The sequence below is a fragment of the Molothrus ater genome, assembly GCF_012460135.2.
Source record: "Molothrus ater isolate BHLD 08-10-18 breed brown headed cowbird chromosome Z unlocalized genomic scaffold, BPBGC_Mater_1.1 matZ_random_MA35, whole genome shotgun sequence".
Classification (NCBI taxonomy): Eukaryota; Metazoa; Chordata; class Aves; order Passeriformes; family Icteridae; genus Molothrus; species Molothrus ater.
This window is the reverse complement of record NW_023416471.2, coordinates 4,591,052-4,611,008: the sequence shown is the minus strand read 5'-3', so window position 1 is coordinate 4,611,008 and position 19,957 is coordinate 4,591,052.

Here is a 19,957-nt window from a genome sequence, read left to right as displayed (position 1 = left end):
GTAAACATCATAATTATCTGTGTCCAAATAATCTTGACCACTCAGGATATACATCTGGGCAAATGGTGCATTCTTAGTCAATGAAAGAGGAGGATTAGTACATGTTATGGAGACAGTGATTTCTTGCCCAGGATTGACCAAGACAACCTCTGGGATGACTGTTATTTCATCAGGTGTATGGTGATTGTCTCCTATTAGTAATACACTAGTAGGTATTCCATCTGGGTTCAAAGGGAGGTATCCTGCCGGGACTCTTACAATACTTTCATCATCCAATAACAAATGTAGGGAACTGTATAACACACGCCGGGTCCCTTGGTTTAATTGGTTAGTTCTCCTGAACACGTGGAGTCCCTCTGTGCGGGCTCGGTCCTCCAAAATGTACTTTCTGGGAACTGGGTCTCCTGGATGGTGGGGAGACTGGGGTGATACGACCTCCCGTTTGACGTCATGGTGCGGGGTCGTTTTGCACTCAGCAGTCCCGTTTCCCGGCTGATACATCCTGGCATATGATGACCTCTAGAAGGCCTTAAGGAAGGGTGAGAACTTGAAAAAGGGTGAGAACAGTGCCCCTTAATGTGCCCCATTTGTCCACAGTTGAAGCATCTGATGGTATTCTGAGCTGCCATGACTTCCCCCACCCCTTTGCTGACTGCCAAGGTGACTGTGTGTTCTAAAGAGGTTACCTTGGAGCAGACTTTTATTTTTACCATTTATTGAATCGTAGGCTCAGGTTCCTGAGGAAGTGTCCTGATTACCTTCTTGTATTCAACGTTGGTGTTGGTTGTCTCCATCTTTCTCAGAAATTCTTCTTGGACATCAGGGTTATCCATCTGTTTGTCCATTGCGTCTTTGAACTGTCTATGAACTTAATGAAAGACTCATCGGTGCCTTGGAAAATAGTAGAAAAGTTTTGCTGGGGGAAATTACTGTCTGGTGTTTTCCATAAAGATGCTGTGCGTGCAGCATCTTTAATATCATTCAGCACTGGCAATGGCAACTGAACTTTGTCTTCAGGGCTGCCAAATTCCCCTTCCCCAGACAACGTATCCATGGCATCTTTTGCCTCTCCGTACCCAACCTCATGTTTATTGATCAATGGCTTTAACAACTTCTACTGTACCTCCCACAGCATTAATTCCGTGGCGGACAGCAGGATAGTCATCAGGTACTGAATATCATGTGGTATTAATACGTGACCTGAAAAGGTAATTTGTAGTACGTTCTTAAAATATGGTGAATTCCTCCCATAGTCTTTTGCTGCTTTTCGCAATTCTTCTACCTCGGTGTACAAAATTTGTTCCCACCTATGTTTCCCTCCCTAATTAGGATCACTGGTGCTACCAAATGGTCTAGATCTTCGGCTAACTCAAAATTTCCCTCCCTTAGGGCTTCCTCCTAAATTTGTTTCCAGCCCCCTCCAGGCTGGGTGTTGCGGCCTGGGGAGTCACAGTCCTCATCCTCTGAAGAGGATGAAGGAGGACTGGCTGGGGTACAGATTCTCCTATTGGCTGGTAGAGTCCGATGACTTGGTCCCTTGAGTGCCAAGACGGCCTTCTTCCACCTAGGCCCCACTTCTGATTCTGGTGGTGTGAGAACCGGAAGTGGTAGGAGGTGAGGGGGTGTGGTTAGCTCTAGGTGTAGAGCTGGGGAGGAGTTTATCAGTGGGAGTGACCAGTAGGGGAGAAGGGGAGGGTTCCAATGCAGACACCATCGACATCATGGAATGGGAGGGATCCTGTTGCAGTGTCCACCAAGTGACCACTTGGTGCCTCCTTGCTAGCCCTGACACTGCTGACTGCAGGGGACAATCTTCTGTGCTCAAGAGTGCAGAAGGGCGGCTAAGGGTGTTAGCCCTTTCTTCAGAAAGACATGGCCGATGATGGTGAAGGAAGGGAGCAGACAATCTGGAGGGTATTTAATCCAAGTTTTATTAGAAACTATGAAGAGCTCTCAACCTCAGGGGATACAACTCCGAAAAGCCTCCGAGACAGCAGGAGCAGCACCATTTATTCAGGGCTGGGAACAAGGGAGGAGTCCAGATATCTACCAATAAGGGGATAAAGGGGAGTGAACCGAGAAATAACTGACAAACAGAGCAATTTATCAGGGAACTTAGTAGAAGGGACCCCTGGCCCTTGACCAATCACTTGGCACCATTTGTGGAAATTTCCAGAGACAGGGACAGGAAGCTGAGTGATAGACAATGTGTCAGGGAGGGGATATGAGGATTGGCAGGGAAGTTTCCAGAGACCTGGGAGGAGGGGGGATAGGATTGACATTTGGGGAAAGGGAGGCAACTTAGGATGAAACCATAAACGGGGGAAAACAAGAACAAACCAAATGACACAACACAACAGGACCCAATGCAGGGGCGGAGCACAATACTTGGGAGGGGTCTGGTGGGAGGCGGGGGGCATCATTCCAGCCTTGATCTTGTTGAGGCTGCAGGGTGGCGGCCCCTGTCATGTGGCTAGTGCCATTTTGGAGGGGAAAGAACTAGGGTAAAGGGGAGGAAGAAAGCAGGGATAGGGTTAGTGCTCGGACTGGCATGGCCAGTGTCAGCCTGAGGAAGGGACAGAGGGGGACTGGAGGTGGCAGAAGGCAGGTGGCTCTCCTGTGCAACAGGACAGGTTCCACATCCAGTCCCACCTTTAGAGGAAGAGGGAGTAGGATTGGGAAGAGAGGAATGAGGTAACTGGGGAGAACTGGGACCCAAACCTTTCCCTTTTTCTTTTGACAACAGTAGAATTAAACAAAGGATAAGATCTCCTTGCCTTAAAATTTCCTCAACTTGTTCCTCATACAAACATTTCCTAACTTTCCCCCAGAACTCAATAGAATGAGCATCTTCCCGAGTGATTCCCAGGAGGGGTTTGAGTAGAAAGTGAACAAAAAATTTTAAGTCCCTTTTAGAAAACTGAACATCTCCCAGAATTAGGGTTCCTTTAACTTAGATATAAAACTCCCACTGCACAAGGGATAACCTCAACACCATTGTGGATGTAATTTCCCCCACCCACAGGACAAATGTAAAACAGAAAGAGAAGAACTTGTGTCAGCACCTCTCCCCGGTACCCAGCAGCAACCCAGCTACCACACTCACCCAACTGGACACAAGTGAAAGGAAAAATCTCATGGGGGTCTGTCAACTCCAGTCAATATTCTTGCAGACCCACTCCCAGGCTCGTGTACAAAGCGCTCAAAGAGTGTTGTTGGCTGGCCGATTGAAAATTGTCTCAGAGAATTGAGACAATCTTCTTCCAGAGCTGAAGCTCTGAGGCGACTTGTCCAGGAACAGGGACTCACAGAGTCGAAGCTCGCTGGAGACACTCTCAGGGAGTCTCTAAAAGACATCCCTGTTTGGGCACCAGCTGTAGCAGTATGGCAGATGTTACCAAGACAGCCACCTTCCCAAGAGCATCCTCCTCCAGAGAAGGCAGATAGCTCAGGCAAGCAAGCACCAGATGCTCGCACTGCCAATTGTTAAATGCAGGTCCATGGAGAAAGGCAGGAGAGGCTCTTTGTATGAGATTCCAATGGCAGTTTAATAACAAGCACACTGAAAGGACTCACGGACAGAAGAGCCCTGACAGAGGAGGTTCAGGGGTTATAAACAGTCTGGGGTGGGTGGGGTATGGCAATCTGAGGGCCAGTGGGTAAGGGGATCAGGGGTGGAGCTAAGGTGGGGTCAGGGGCGGAGCTAAGGTGGCGTCAGGGGCAAACAACCAACGGGGATACAGTGGAGGAGTGTCTATAAAGGTAAGCCAATGGGGAAATCAGAAGCAATGAACTTCCAGAACTGGGGAGGAGAACAGGGATGATGTCACTGAGGTCCTTAACATACAGAACCAGGGAACTGTGGGGAAGAATCTCAGTGTATCACTCAAACAAGGATGTCCTCCCATGGCACCCTGGTTTTCCCCTCATGAAGCAGCGGCTGATAAAGAGCGTTCCTTTGGGATGTTCTGGCTAGACAGCCAGCACCGCTAGCAGCTGTGGGACACTCCCGATTTCCACTGGTAAGAAGAGTGTCTAAGGCTCTTATCTTGTTCAGGGACGCAGCTTGCAGCAACAATCAGCAGAAGAAATGAGAGTGGGCTCCAGCTGGGGTGAATCTGGGTTTATCGAATCCCAGTACAGAGACAACACCCCAGGGGAACCAGCAGCCAAAGCCAAGACTGAGGGTGTTAAAAGGGTTTATAAAGAGGGGAGGAAATGGGGGTGGGGTTGGTCTCCAAGCGAATAGGATTTCAGGGGGGAGTGGGGTACAGAAGATTAACTTTTGGAATACACCAACAGGAATAACTTTAGGGAGGGGCCCCAGCCCCTGAACCAATCACTTGATGCTCTGACTGGAAGCTTCTAGAGAGAGGGGTTGAGTCGTTGAGTGACGGTCAGGGCACCAGGATACATTGGTTTCCATGGCAACTGGGGAGGAGCCAGAGTGATTGACAATGCAAGGGACGGAGGAGAGAACCAGGGCAGAACCATTACAACAGAGGGAGGAAACAAAGTAGTCCAACCTACAACTTATACAACCAATGCACAAGCCAATACCCTCACCCACCTGGGATGCTACATATACATGCATAAAATATAAACTGATGACATAAATATATATATATATATATATATATATATGTATGTATGTATGTATGTTACACACTCCTTTAAGGCTGTAGTGGCCTATCTGTATCTATCTATCTCTATGTATCATATGTACTGACATATACATTTATATATATACACACACATATGTACCTATATATATATGCACATATATGTGTACCTATATGTATATATACACATATGTACGTATAAATAAATAAATAAATAAATAATACACATGTATATAGCACCCCCAGGGGTGGGTTAGTCTCAGCACATAGATCACCTAAGGATCATTTGTGATTTGTGAACCGTGGAAGTGGTATGTCAGCTTTGTCTACACTATGCACAAATGTCTTATTTTGTAGGGCTGTTATATAGATTTAGATACATGTGTACTTACATAAAATATATGTGTATGTTACATATAGAAAAATAAATATACACATACACGCACCCACATATATATATACATATGTATGTATACATAGTATATACACTGGTAAAATATTTACTGATAATATGCACATATATATTACATTCACATACATAAAATATATACTGATAATGACCTGTGTTTATATACACACACCTGTAGGAGTGTAGTGGCCTATGTATATCTACATTATATCTATATCTATGTATTATTGTATGTACCGAAAATAACCTATATACGTGTATGTAGAAAAATTCTTGGCAGAACAAGGGCATGCTGCACTCTTACAGGAATTGGACAACCCTGGCCTGCAGATTACAGAGTTACTTTGAAGACCATGTACTGTTCTCAGAACAAGATAGACTATGTACCGTCCATGTACCGTCCTCGAATAGATACAAGAAGGAAGAATAAGCATTATGCAAGGACACAATGCTGGATGCCAAACATGATATGAGAAATGCTAATTTAGCACTCCTTAGCTAAAATGCTTACAGCGTAGCAACCAATCAACAATTAACATGTGTGATTACAGTCATTTAACCAATAAACATTAAGCAGTAGTGGCATGAAACAGTGTATAGACAAGCATAAATATGCCAAAATTGCTTAATAAAGTAGAACGACGTGTAGCCATATTGGTGTGATTGTCATTACTTGGGACACTGCAGCTCCATGAAGTCACTGCTACAGAATCCCCGTTGTCCATATGAATTTGGATTAAATTTAAGCTAATCCTCTAGCTTTGCACATCCAGCAAGACAGGTTTCTACCCTTCAGAATGCAAAATAAATAAATAAATAAGCCAAAATGAACTGTTTTCTACATTTTCTAACATTTCTTCCCTATATCTGGAAAGATACAGAAATATTTATTTCTTCAGGTTTATCTTCCAAATATTAGCAAATGTGAACTGTGAAATGTGAAATAAGTAACAGATAGTTTGCTGTGAAATACAACAAAAATTTTAAAACATTTTCTACTGGAAATATAATTAACATTAGAAAACTAAAATTGTTGTGAGTATATCAAGCTCGTTAAAAGAAGTTGGCATGACCTGTAGGATTTTAGAATTTTGAAGAATTTCTGAACTTTTTGGAGGTGATATGACTGTTGAATACTATCCCCGTAGCCACCTGCAAATACAAATATTTGCTCATGACAAACACAGCTGGTTTTTTTTTTTTTTTTTTAAACCGTTTGTGAACGACACACTCTCCCAAGTATTTGAAGGAAAAAAACGTGCAGGGATATGAACTCCTGCCTAACCACGAGGTGATGCTATTGCCCTTCCTAGCGAATCCGACCCCTCCTACCCCAGGCCAGGATCCGCCCAATAGATCCTGTCACAAAGCAGGGAGGGTGATTTTTCCTGTGTGCTCGTTTCAGAGGCACATTTCAATACTCCATGACTCCACTCCCACGCCTACCTCAGCATTTTCACAGCCAAGTTCAGAATTACGGTTTGTGCAGTGTAGTTTTTCCAGCCAGGATTTGCCTATATGCTCAGAATCCTACTTCTCTGCACGTACTAAGACCACAATTAAATCTCCTTTCATTTTATAACTCATTTCATTTTAAAACTCAGAATAACTAAAGGAGATTTAAACTGGGCCTATAAATACGCAACACAAAAGACTGCAATGCATTCAAAGTCATCATTTATAAACCCAGATATTTCTGATGTTCATCTGACAAACTTAAATGAATTAAGCTTTCAATGCAGTCGAGTCAAGGACAATCAAGATGTAAAATTTTTTTTGTTTCCCAGAATTTTATAATTATACATAACATAATTCTAGGGTGATGGGCAGGGGAACAGCTACAAAAGCAAAGTGGAAAAGTGTAACATTTTTACTGCTGAAGGCAGGTTAGGGTTTGGCACCTACCAGTGAATCACATTTTCCTTTCAGTGAGTTTTGAAAGTCCTGAAAGACTTCTGAGTTCAGTGACATCAAGATTCTGAAACCCTACAGCTCACTCTGGCCTGTTTAATGAGCTAGATGCATTCATGGCAATCTTAGTCTACTCATGTGAATTACATTTCCTACAAGTTTGTAGCTTTAATACATTAACCAACAAAACCCCTTCCTCTACAACCACTGTCAGAGAACACTGATATGGAACTGACAGAGAAGACAATGTCCTGAGCCATACACTGCTCCTTTTGTCCTTTTTCAAGGACAAACATCACTCGACAGAGCATGGCATACTTTTTCAACACTGATTTTTGATGCAGCATTAAACTCTCTGAAGGTAGCTTCTACAAAACACTGTGCACAACAGAAGGCAATACCCTTCCAGAGCCTCCGCAAACTAACTCAGCCACTCACTGTTAGGCAGAACTCAGAGCTGACCCTGCTGCCCCTGGCAACTTAAAAAAGAAAACTCTATCTAAAAGTAGGCTTCTTCACAGCCTATATCCTGCCCTACCTTTACAAGAATCAGGTTTGAATAAAAACTGGCTTGTTTTGAGAAGGACATTAGGTCCTGTCCACAGCTCCTGTCCTGTCCACAAGCTCCTCTGTTTTTCACTACCACTGTGTACTGATAACTTGGGTTAGGCGTTTCCCATGACAAACAGGCACAACTCCTTCCATCAAAGCCCCAAACCAGCATTACACACCAAGTGTAACTTCATAATTCTGTAACTTCATGACTTCTGTAATCTTCAGAACTATTCTGCAGTATTTAGCTATTTGGGGGATTTTTTTTCTCCCTTAAACCAGAAAAACTCCAACCCACCGCACACTTTGCATCAAAAAACTTTCAGCCAGCATCTCATGGAACTTTCCATCTATTACTACATCATACCTGAAAAGCCATTTCTGCTTCAGCTTTTTCTTTAAAAAGGAATTCTAGCTCAGCAAGGTGTACTCTGCGGATGTTATCTCTCTCCACTGCAAATCTTTGTTGCTCTTCTTGAAACTGCCACTGATCACTTTGAACTATTTTCTCAGTCTCTGATGCTTTCTGCTGATGGTTGTCATTCATTACTGTTGTTTACAAAAAAAAAAAAAAGAGAAAGAGAAAAAGAAAAAAATAAGCATGTTCAGAAAAAAAAAGTATAATGAACATAAGTTCCTCTGTGTATTGTGATATCCTGTGAAACACTGGAACAGTAACACTTCCAGTTTCACTACAGAGAAACAATCACATTTTGTGTTCCTGTAGCATCTTTCACACAAGGACATAGAATTGCTTTGGAGATTTCTCAAAAGCATTGAAAAAATTAGATTTCAAAAAATTAAATTTCAAATTTAAGCTCTTCTCCCTTTGGAAAGGAATAAAAATTCAACTCTTTCAAGTGAGGCCTCTATAACATAGGGAACTTAATAACTTAATTACATTTTTCTGTAACACTTGGCTGGCTTATTTCCAAATATTTATGAGATATTTCAGTCTGTATCAATTAATTTCAAGCTCAGTTTAAGTAATAATAGAGACAGACACCTGCCACATGAAAATGATTCTAGGAGAACCTTAGGCAGGTTGGGTTAATGAGCAAAGGCTTAGCTTTTCTGGGGAAATTTACTGCTGCTCAAGAGATTTAAATCTTCAGCCCAATGGCTGCTCCAAGATAGGGAAATACTGGATCTACTTGTCTGTGAAAGCTTAAATGCCAAGGAAGAGTTCTTTTCTAAAAGCAGTTTTACTAGGAACTTTGCTTCATTTCACAAACTCAGTCAAAATATTTTGTATTATTTTTTTATGTTACTGAGTACAACTAGCTATGTTGGCATTTATGTGATCACCACTTTCTAATAGATTTTTACTTCAAATTCATCCTGTTCTTCTTCAATTTCTTCCTAGATGGAGAAGGGTGAGAAAACCAGAAGAGACATGTTGGGAAAACACAGAGAATTTGTGGACACAATGATGGAAAAGACCTGTCAGATGCCAGGAAGTCAAACCTCAAGAAGAGCAGCAGAAAAATATCTTGGAGAAAATACTAATGAAAGGGCACAAGTGAGGTGCTCTGTCCAAGAAGTTAAGTTGAGGTTGTATCAAATACACCACATGAGGTGAGCAAGGCTCCAAGGGATAAGGAAGAAGAAGCAGTAAGTTAAAAACTGAAAAAGAAATGAGAAGAACACTACAACTATTTGGCTTCTTTGACATTTGTCACAATAAAAACAAAACCAGGGAAAAACAAAACAACAAATAACAAAACAAACAAAAGACGCCAACAAAAAAAGCCAGTTTGAGAAATTTAAACCAACCAAGATTTCTGTAATTTGTGTGTTCTCCAAATGAATGAAAGTGCAGAATTCTTATTATCTTTTTTTAAAAAATCTGGCAGTTTAAATGCACTTTCAAGTTTCAGAGTCTCCTTCCATCCTTCTAAGGTTACAAACTCCAGGAGTCCTCCAGTCTTTTCAGTGAACACCAAAGATTCACAAATATATTTCCTGTACTGAATTGAAACAGTATTATATTTACTTAGGAAACAAAAAAAACCAACAAACTCCCCAGCTTTTAAGAGTGAGAAATCTCTCTCTGTTTGAGAAAGATTAAGAAAATTTGAGTTTCTGAATGCAAAACTAGTAGGGGAAAAATATGTAGGTAAAACCCTTCCTTTCCACATACTACTGTCATAACCCATGTTATTTGTATAAAAACAAAACCAAAGATGACATGAAGAGGCCAGATATGAGCAACAAAAAGCTAGAAATATCTGAAAAGGTGAAAGAGAAAAGCAGCACGATGAGAACTCCTGGGGGAAAAGAAAAAGTTTTTGGAAAGAGCATAAACAAATAAACAGGATTTGATTTTATTTTTTCCCCCCTGAAAATAAAAAGGAAGAATGGCTGGATATAGTGATAAGCAGGAAGTGGAGAGGGACTCCTTAATTACAATTCTGTACCCACCGAAGGAAGGAATAACAGAAGGTAAGGAGCAAGAGAAAAAAAAAAGGTATTGATAGGTTTAGCAGGTTATATTTAATTGGTACGAGACAGCAAGGGTTTTGCAAACTCTTATGAGCTTATAGAAGCAGATGAGTAAGACATGGGAAAATAAGAAAATTAGAGACTTTCAAGAAACGCTGTAACTGTAAAACCTTGTGCAGTCTCTGCTTTTTTAATGACTTGGGACTGATGTATCCTCTGGCCTGTGGTTTTTGGTTTTTTTTGAAGATTATGTTGAAGTTCCATAACTTTGGTTTTTGCATCACACAGTTCATCCTCTGCAGAATATAGCTGTAAATTAGCTTTTTTTCTAGCAAATGTCATTTCAAACTCCAGATGTTGACGAGGAGTTCTCCTTTCTCAAGTTCCAACCTTAATTGCATTATTTCTTTTTCATAGCGAGACATCTAGAAAATAAATATTTCAGAAACTGCATTCATAGCTGCCATCTTATCCCATCTGATTTTGAAATACAGTCTTGATACCACCCATTTTAGATACTTTTATTTTTGTTATGCAAACTGATCCTGTTCCTAGATCATTTTCATGTACCTTAAATGTACCTCTCTGTTTTTCCAAACATGCTCTGCCTTAAGAAAATAAAAGCTACAATTATATTCCACAGGCAATTTTATGGTAGCTGTATTTAGCAACCAGAAAAGCAGTTGAGTTGGGATACTAGATTATCAGACACCTAGGAACTCAGTGTGTAAACACAAACTTCAGTCCAATGATGTTCAGCAGTCAAGCACAATGCTATTAAACACAACAAGCAAAACAAAGAAAAGGCTTTAAAAAGGATTCTTATCTGGTGTAAGAAAGATAGTCTAGTCAGTGCTGCCAAAAACTGGACCCAGGAAATCACATTCAAGCCATTAGAACTCAAGAAGGTGGAAAGTAAACCATGAATCTCTTCAAAACATCTACAAAGCAGCAGCATCCTTGATGGATGCTGCATTCATAGGAAATAATTTAAGCCCATTATAAAGGTTTTCCCTGATGCTCTCATGGCAAACTAGTACCTAAATGAAGTAGCAGTGAGAAAAGACTCCATCAAAATTTTCTTTAGTTTGAATTTTATTACTGCTAAAAGTAACGATTCTGCTCTTAGCAGTTTGTTAGGGGCATCTGGTGTGGGTGCTCATTCATCTGTTTCCTGCTAAACACAGCCAATAAACCAAGTTTGTTGTTCCCTATCCATTTATTTAAGGATTCCTGCTTCTTACAGAGTGACTTGCCCTTGTCATGATCCCATTGCTCCGTCAGTGGTGGGGTGATGCTGTAAAATGGACCCCTGGAATTCCTGGGATTAAAAGACTCAAACAAACAGACAAACAAACCACATCTTACCTTGAGAATTCCAAATCTGAGGGTGCAAAATATTCTTCTGCATGATTTCACTGTTGTGTAGTGCTCAAGTTTCTTACACACACCTTCAACTATTGGCAATGACGCTAAAAGTGATATCAGTTTCTAGGGACAGGCATGAGATGTCTGTACAGTGCTACTTTGTTATTTTCCAACTACTGAATGTCATTTTGACTCACCTGATGAGAGGATTATTTCAAGGAAACAAATTGCATTTAAGGAAATAAATTACATTTATTCTAAGGGTAAAATAAAGCAAACAAAGAAAAAAAACCTCCTTACCTCTTGATTGTGTTGATTGTTTAATTCCAAATATATTTTCTCCAGACTATGGAGTTTTCTTCTCACAGAATCACAGAATTTCTAGGTTGGAAGAGACCTTCAAGATCATCGAGTCCAACCCATGTTCTAACACCTCAACTAGATCATGGCACCAAGTGCCACATCCAGTCTTTTTGTAAACACATCAAGGGATGGTGACTCCACCACCTCCCTGGGTAGATGATTCCAGTATTTGACCACTCTTTCTGTGAAAAACTTCCTCCTTAATTCTAGCCTGTATCTCCCTTGGTGCAGCTTGAGACTGTGTCCTCTTGTTCTGTCTGTTGTTGCCCAGAGAAAGAGACCAACCCCCAGCTCACCACAGTCACCCTTCAGGAAATTGAAGAGAGTGATAAGGTCACCTCTGAGTCTCCTTTTCTCCAGGCTGAACAACCCCAGCTCCCTCAGTCGTTCTTCATACGGCTTGTGTTCCAAGCCCCTCACCAGCCTCGTTGCTCTCCTTTGGACACGCTCAAGCATCTCAACGTCCCTCCTGAACTGAGCGGCCCAGAACTGGATGCAGCACTCAAGGTGTGGCCTCACCAGTGCTGAGTACAGGGGAAGAATTACCCCCCTGCTCCTGCTGGCCACACTATTCCTGATACTAGCCAGGATGCCATTGGCCTCCTTGGCCACCTGGGCACACTGCTGGCTCATGTTCAGCCGACTGTCAACCAGCACCCCCAGGTCCCTTTCCTCCTGAGCACTGTCCAGCCACACCGTCCCCAGCCTATAATGCTGCGGGGGGTTATTGTGGCCAAAGTGCAGGACTTATTGAGGCACTTGGACTTACTGAACTTCATCCCATTAGATTCTGCCCATCCATCCAACCGTTCCAAGTCCCTCTGCAAAGCCCTCTGTTCCTCTAACAGATCAACACACGCTCCCAGCTTAGTGTCATCTGCAAATTTGCTAATGAAAGACTCTAAACCTTCATCCATGTCATCAATAAAAATATTAAACAGAACTGGCCCCAGCACGGACCCCTGAGGGACACCACTGGTGACTGGCCGCCAGCTGGATGAAGCACCATTCACCACCACTCTCTGGGTCTGGCCAAACAGCCAGTTGCTACCCCAGCAAAGAGTGCTCCTGTCCAAGCTGTGGGCTGCCAGCTTGTCTAGGAGTGTGCAGTGGGAGACAGTGTCAAAGGCCTTGCTGAAATCCAAATAGACAACATCTACAGCCTTCCCTGCATCCACTAGGCGGGTTACCTGGTCATAGAAGGTGACCAGGTTGGTTAAACATGACCTATCCCTCCTAAATCCATGCTGACTGGGTCTGATACCCTGGCCATCCTGTAATTTCTGTGTGATGGCACTTAATATAAACTGGTCCATTATCTTGCCAGGTACTGTGGTCAGGCTGACTGGTCTATAATTACCAGGACCCTCCTTTGCACCCTTTTTTGAATGGGTATCACACTGGCCAGCTTCCAGTCATCCGGAACGTCACCAGTGAGCCAGGACTATTGGTAAATGATGGAGAGTGGCTTTGCAAGCTCATCTGCCAGCTCTCTCATTACCCTGGGGTGGATCCCGTCTGGTCCCATCGATTTATGAACATCCAAGCATTTCAGTAGTTCTTTGACTGCCTCTTCTTGGATAATGGGGGGACCAGAATGCTCCCTGACACCATCAACCATTCCAGGCGGGCAGGTGTCTTGAGGGCAAATCATCTTCCCACTAAAAACCGAGGCAAAGTAGGCATTAAGCACTTCTGCCTTCTCCTCATCTGCAGATGCTAACTTCCCTTGTCCAATAAAGAACAAAGGCTGGTCTTACCCTTCCTTCTAGAATTAATGTATTTGTAAAAACATTTTTTATTATCCTTTACAGAAGTTGCCATTCTAAGTTCAAAATGAGCTTTGGCCTCCCTAATTTTTTTTCTGCATGCTCCAGCAGCCTTCTTGAATACTTCCTTAGAGACCCAACCCTCCTTCCAATGCTGATACATCCTCTTTTTATTCCTAAGCTCCTCCAAAACCTCCTTGCCCAGCCAGGCTGGACGTTTACCCTGTTGACTGATCTTTCTGCACACAGGGACAGTCTGTTCCTGTGCCCTCAAGATCTCTGTTTTGAGGCATGCCCACCTTTCCTGAACTCCTTTCTTTTTAAGGGCTGTTTCCCAAGGGATGCTCTGAATAAGTCTCCTAAACAGACCAAAGTCTGCCCTCCGGAAGTTCAATGTAAGAGTCTTACTGGTGCTCCTCCTGACTTCACCAACTATTGAGAACTCTATTATTTCATGATCACTCTGCCCCAAGCAACCTCTAACCACCACATCTCCCACCAGCCCATCTCTATTTGCAAACAGCAGGTCTAACATAGCCCCTCCCCTGGTGGGTTCACCCACCAGCTGTGACAGAAAGTTGTCCTCCATACATTCTAAGAATTTCCTGGACTGCCTCTTTACTGCTGTATTAAGTTCCCAGCAGATGTCTGGTAGGCAGATGTCTGGAAGTCACCCACAAGAACAAGGGCTGATGATCTTGAAACATTACCTAGCTACTTATAGAAGAAGTCATCTACCTCTTCTTCCTGGTTAGGTGGTTGATAACAGACTCCCAGTAGGGTGTCAGCCTTGTTGGCCTTCCCCTTAATTCTTACCCATAGACATTCAACTCCATCTTCCTTAGTTTCAATTTCTACGACATCAAAAGTCTGTTTAATATAAAGGGCCACCCCTCCTCCTCTTCTTCCTTTCCTGTCTCTCCTGAGGAGCTTGTATCCATCCAGTGCAGCACTCCAGCTATGTGAGTCATCCCACCATGTTTCCGTGATGGCAACTACATCACAGTTCTGCAGTTGCACCATGGCCTCCAGCTCTTCTTGTTTGTTGCCCAAGCTGTGTGCATTGGTATACATTGGTATACCTCAGCTGGGCTACTGACTTCGCCCCTGACTTAGCCTTGCAAGCCTTGGGCCTGCTTCCAGATAGCTCAGCTGCTTCCCCTTCCCCCTTCAAACCTAGTTTAAAGCCCTCTCAATGAGGTCTGCCAGCTCATGAGCTAAAAACCTTTTGCCCTTAACAGAGAGATGTACCCATCTGGTTCTAGCAGAGCAGATGCTGTAAAAGTTTCCCCATGATCAAGAATCCAAAATTTTGCCGATGACACCAACCCTTAAGCCACTTGTTGATGATGCGGATTCTCCTGTTTCTTTCTTCTTTTTCCTCTGCCACCAAAGGGACTGAGCAGAACACTACCTGTGCTCCTGCCCTATCAACTACCTGACCCAGTACCCTGAAGTCCTTTCTAATTGCCTTGACACTCCTCTTTTCAATCTCATCACTGCCAGCCTGGAGTATCAGCAGTGGGTAATAATCAGAAGGCTGAATCAGCCCAGGAAGTCTCTCAGTGATATTTTGTACCCGGGCCCCAGGGAGGCAACAGCCCTCCCTGTAGGAGGGGTCTGGTCGACATATGGGGCCCTCAGTTCCCTTCAGAAGGGAATCACCTACTACAATTACCCTTCTTTTCTTCTTGATGTTAGAGGTAGTGATCCATCTTACAGATGAATCATAATTGGGGGGTTCACAGGACAGACAATTTTTTCCTAAATCATCTAGTTGGGTCTCTAGATCCAGGACTTCATACCTATTTTGAAGTGGTACCTGGCTGGATGATGGGGATGGGGAGGAGTTTTTGCTATTACCTCCCCGAATGGGGACCCATTTCCACTCCTCTTCATCTACCGGGTGCCCTTCTATTGCCTGAGAGCGGGAGGCATAGATCCTCAGTCTCTCGGTCAGAGGCCTCCCTTAAAGATGGAAGGGCTGAGCTCCACCAGTCTATTTCCCTTTCACTTTCCCTGATACTCCTTAACCTTTCAACTTCCTCCCTAATCTCAGTCACCAGTGAAAGGAGGTCATTCACTTGTTCACAGTGCAGTCAGGTCCCCTCCACAACACTCCCTGAAGCCACCGATAAGCTCAAACACTCTGGGCACAGATGGGTCTGTACAGACACATCCTTTTTGGATGGCTCGACTTGGTCACTTACACTTGTACCAGCCACAGTTTTTGACCGTGTAGAAACCATTACGAACAGACACCTCAAACACAACCAGGCAGCAGAAAGACCTCAAAGAACACAGAGGACTCCTTACTAGCAAGAGAGCAAGTTACTAAGCAAGTAACCCTGCCTGCTTGCCCTGCCTGTGCAAACTGCCGCGCAAACTGCCTTGTATACGCCCCAGAGACTCACCACACCCCTGTTTGCCCGCTCCAGGTCGCTGCGCTCCCCAGAGGCCTCTTATAATCAGTCATTCAGCAGCAACACAGGAAGCTCCACCCCAAGCTCCTCACTGACTCACAATATAGGATGATCAGTTTTCCAGGTCAGCTTTAAAGTGGCAGGTTTCGATGTGGTTTGCATCACAGTCTCGCCTCCAGTTTTGCTCCCCATTGGGACAGGACGTCTCTCTCCCAGACGGTGAGAGGCTTCTGAACAACAAAAGGATGCACCATTGCTGTCTTTCTTTCAGGACCTGTAATGTTAATCATGGATGCACTTTGCAAACACACAGTAGCACCTCCAATCCCTGTGTGGGAACCTAAAGGAGCCACCAAATCCCAATCATTGGGCCAGAACATGTGAGAAATTACAGTGACATCTGCACCAGTATCCGGCATGCCTGTAACATAAATTGTTTTACCACAGTGAATCAGGCTACAAGTCAGTTGCGGTCAGTCACGGTTCAAACATTGCACTCAAAAGACCTCTGGACCTGAGGTACTAGATGGCACAGACACAATTGAATTCTTTGGAAAGTTGTTTTGCTTGGGTGTATTCATGGGTAACAGAAATGCAGTAGCAATAGGTGTTTTTGGTGGAATTACTATAGGAACATCAAGTGCAAGAGCTAAATTCACTAGCTCTTCATTAGAATTTACTGAAACAACAGAAGGAAGGATTGAGAGTCCAAGAATTTTGGTATTGGCTTTGCCTAGAATTAAAAAATTTTGTTTTTGTTGAAAAAGATTGACAATTTCAGTAGGAATGCTCACACAACACAAATTATTTAATAGATGAATCAGTTTTGAGGAGGCTAATTCGAACCTTGCACTTGAGGGTATTGAGTTGGAACCATTTGAGGATTGGTTGATTGAAGGATAAATAACCGAGGTACCAACACCACTTGACTGGGTAATTGGTTGCCGGGGGTACCACTACTTGTGTCTGAGCACAGTGGTAATCCGTGCTGTTTTTTAAGTTTAACAACAAATGTCTGCCATCGATGTCAAACTGAGAGTGACAGTACTTAGCAAGACACTTCCCTTTTCGACATCGAGGGCAAATAGAAAGTTGTTTTGGTTGGAATGTTTTCATATGACAATCCTTTTTAACGTGACTTGGTTTACTACAAGCAAAGCAACAAGTCTTTTTATCAGAGTCTAACTGTACAGTGCTAACAGAGTTTCCCCACATTTTTTCTTGTTTTTTTTCAGGAGCTTTTCAAATTTATCTATTTGTTATGTCAAATTATCTTCCAATGTTTTTCCTAAAGCATTGACCTGTATATTATCAAGATGTGGAGCAGTAAGCTTACTGCAAGCTGTTAGCATCTGTGTAACAGTTGGAGGCTGATCAGGCAAAGTTAAAATAATTTTTCTACATTCCTCATTAGCATTTACAAAAGCAAAGTTTTGAACAATACAGGAGCGAGCTTGTTCATCTGGACATTGTTTTTCAACTGCTTGGGTTAATCTATCTAAAAAAGAACCATAGGATTCTGTTTCACTTTGTCTGATAGTAGTATAAGTATTTACATGGGTACTAGCTGGCTCAACTGAAAACAAAGCTTTTCTAGCAGCATCTTTAATATCTGTTAATACTGGCTGAGGCAATTCTACTGCTTGATTTTCCGGTCTGTGGTAAGGTGGGTCACTTGCTAATTGGCTAACATCTGTATCTTCATAAGCAGTATTTGCATATCTTTCAACCAATTTATTAAGAAGGTTTTTCTATTGTAATTCTCATAAAAGATATTGTGAATTGGTTAAAATCAGGGAAGCTACATTTTGACAATCAGCAGGGACTAAGTCATAAGAATTAAAAATACTTTTCAATATATTATTAAAATAAGGAGAACTCACTTTCTTTTAAAGCTCTTTTATATCATGGTGAGAAAGACTTTCAAATCGTGGATTTACATCATTACAACCATATCTTACAGGTAATGTAAGGAGTTGTTTTTTTGAATCTAAATCTTTTTTAAAATTTTGATTAATATTTGACTAATTAGGTAATCGCAATGGAGGGTCAACCTCTAATTTAGATTATTTTTCATCTTTCTCACTGCTCTTTTGTCTGACTCAGGGGAGCAGGTAGCATGGTCACTGACATCAGCTGTTCTGGGAACTCTGCTAAGCTCGAAGTTCTTGGCAGGGGTGTTGCCACAGCAACAAACTTTTCTGGGAGCGTTGCCTGTATGGGCGGGGGAAGAGAACTCTGAAATCTTGGCAACAGTGCCACCTGAACAACACGCTTCTTTGGGATCGCTGCTAGGAAGGGCAGAGGAAGAGACTTTCATGTTCTCAGCAAACTTCATAATGGAGTTATCGGCTAAGGACTGGTTGTATTAGTGCCAGGAAAAAAGCCAGAGCTTGGTTTTTGCTCTTGAACTGCAGATGCTGAATTTCTATTTGTGACACTTTCTAATGCACTGTTACAGGTTCTACACCGCAGCTCTGCCTGCAGGGAATCAGCTGGAAAATTGCCAGCATCAAGCTGCGACCTTAACATGCTATTTTTCCCCTCAGCAGCGAATGAAACAGATTTCAAGGCTTCTAAGCGATCTGTCTGTGTTTCTACAGAAACTTTTCTGAGTTCTCTTGCTTCTGCCCCAGGCATCTCTCTGGGCAGAGCTATCTTGTTCTGGCTCGGCCTCTGGCTGCTGCCTGCTGCTTCTGTCTTCTTTCCTGCCCGGTCTTCTGAAGGCAAAGCTAAATCTAAAGCTCCCTTACTGCCTGTATCTGGAGGCTGGGGAACTAAAGAAAACTCTGGGAGAGACTTGGGGGAGGAATTTACACAAAAAGAATTCTCAGAATTGCAAAGCAATCTGCCTGCTTGAACCAGATCTGAGGGGGTGTCTTCTCGAGAAGGGGAAGCAGTGGCAGGAGTGACTCTCACAGCCTTACGGCTAGGCAGAGCAGACTCAGAGCCCTCCCCGGCAGTCTCTGCCTGCAAAATTTCAGAACAAGCAGCTACTGTATTGCAAAGCCTCTTCAAATTCTCGTCTCTTGGGTCCGCGCGACTTCTACCTTCTCTTGAACGCAATCTCTGAACTCCTACATTCCTGGAACGCAACGAAAATCCTGAATGCTTTTCTGGGCATGGCAGGAGTGGCTGCTTTTGCGGAAGGATGGGAGGACGGCTCGTCACAGCAGCAGGGACGCAGGGAATCTTGGAAGGAACGGAGGGCACGACTGAAGCTGAAAGCTGATCCGATTCCTATTTCCTGGGGATCGGGGTGCTGCCCACACTGCCTGGAGAAATCCCGGGCACCCCAGAAGGGAAGGAACTCTGAACAGAACTAGAAATCTTCACAGAAGAGGATGACGGCTCAGCATCACTTGGAATTAAAGTCTCAGAACGAGATGTTCTGTTTTGGCATTTGAGAAAGTCGCTGTTATGATCATTTTGTTTAAAGCTCTCCATTAAAGCTCAGGAGAGGCATTAGTCGGCTTACAGTCTCTTCCTTTTTGAGAGAGAATAAATGATAAATTTTCTAGTTTATCTAACCTCAAAAATCAAAGGTAAAAGCAGACTGCAAGTCTGTATTTTGAGTATTCGCATTTACCCAGATTAATAAATCTTTCAGTTCATTTTTTGAGATATCTGAACGTCTTTTATCTTGTAAAATTTTCTCAGCTGGTAAAAAAAAAAATCCCATTCTGTTTTAGATAAATGATTTCCCATGGCATAGTTCAAGAGCCCCTTAATAAAGTTACTTACACGGACATCAGGTGCAGTTGGTGAAGGGGATGGTTTATTCCTCCTTTTTAACAACTTGGGCTTCTGGCGACTGAATTTGCTATGATTTTCTGTATTCTAGTCTAATGTAACTCCTCACAGAGGAAGCACCATTTGACGCTGGCCAGGGGCTATTTACAGACACGAACGAGACGGGGCTGCTGCTGAAAGCGCCTCGAGCTGTTTTATTTTTCAGCATCAGTCTCACTGCATGATTATGACAATGGAAAGATGCCAGCAGCTCACATTCCAGGCAGCAAGCCTGAAAACTTAATGTTACAACTTACTTTATAAGCTTCTTGACCAATCAGACAAAGCAAAAGCATACTGACA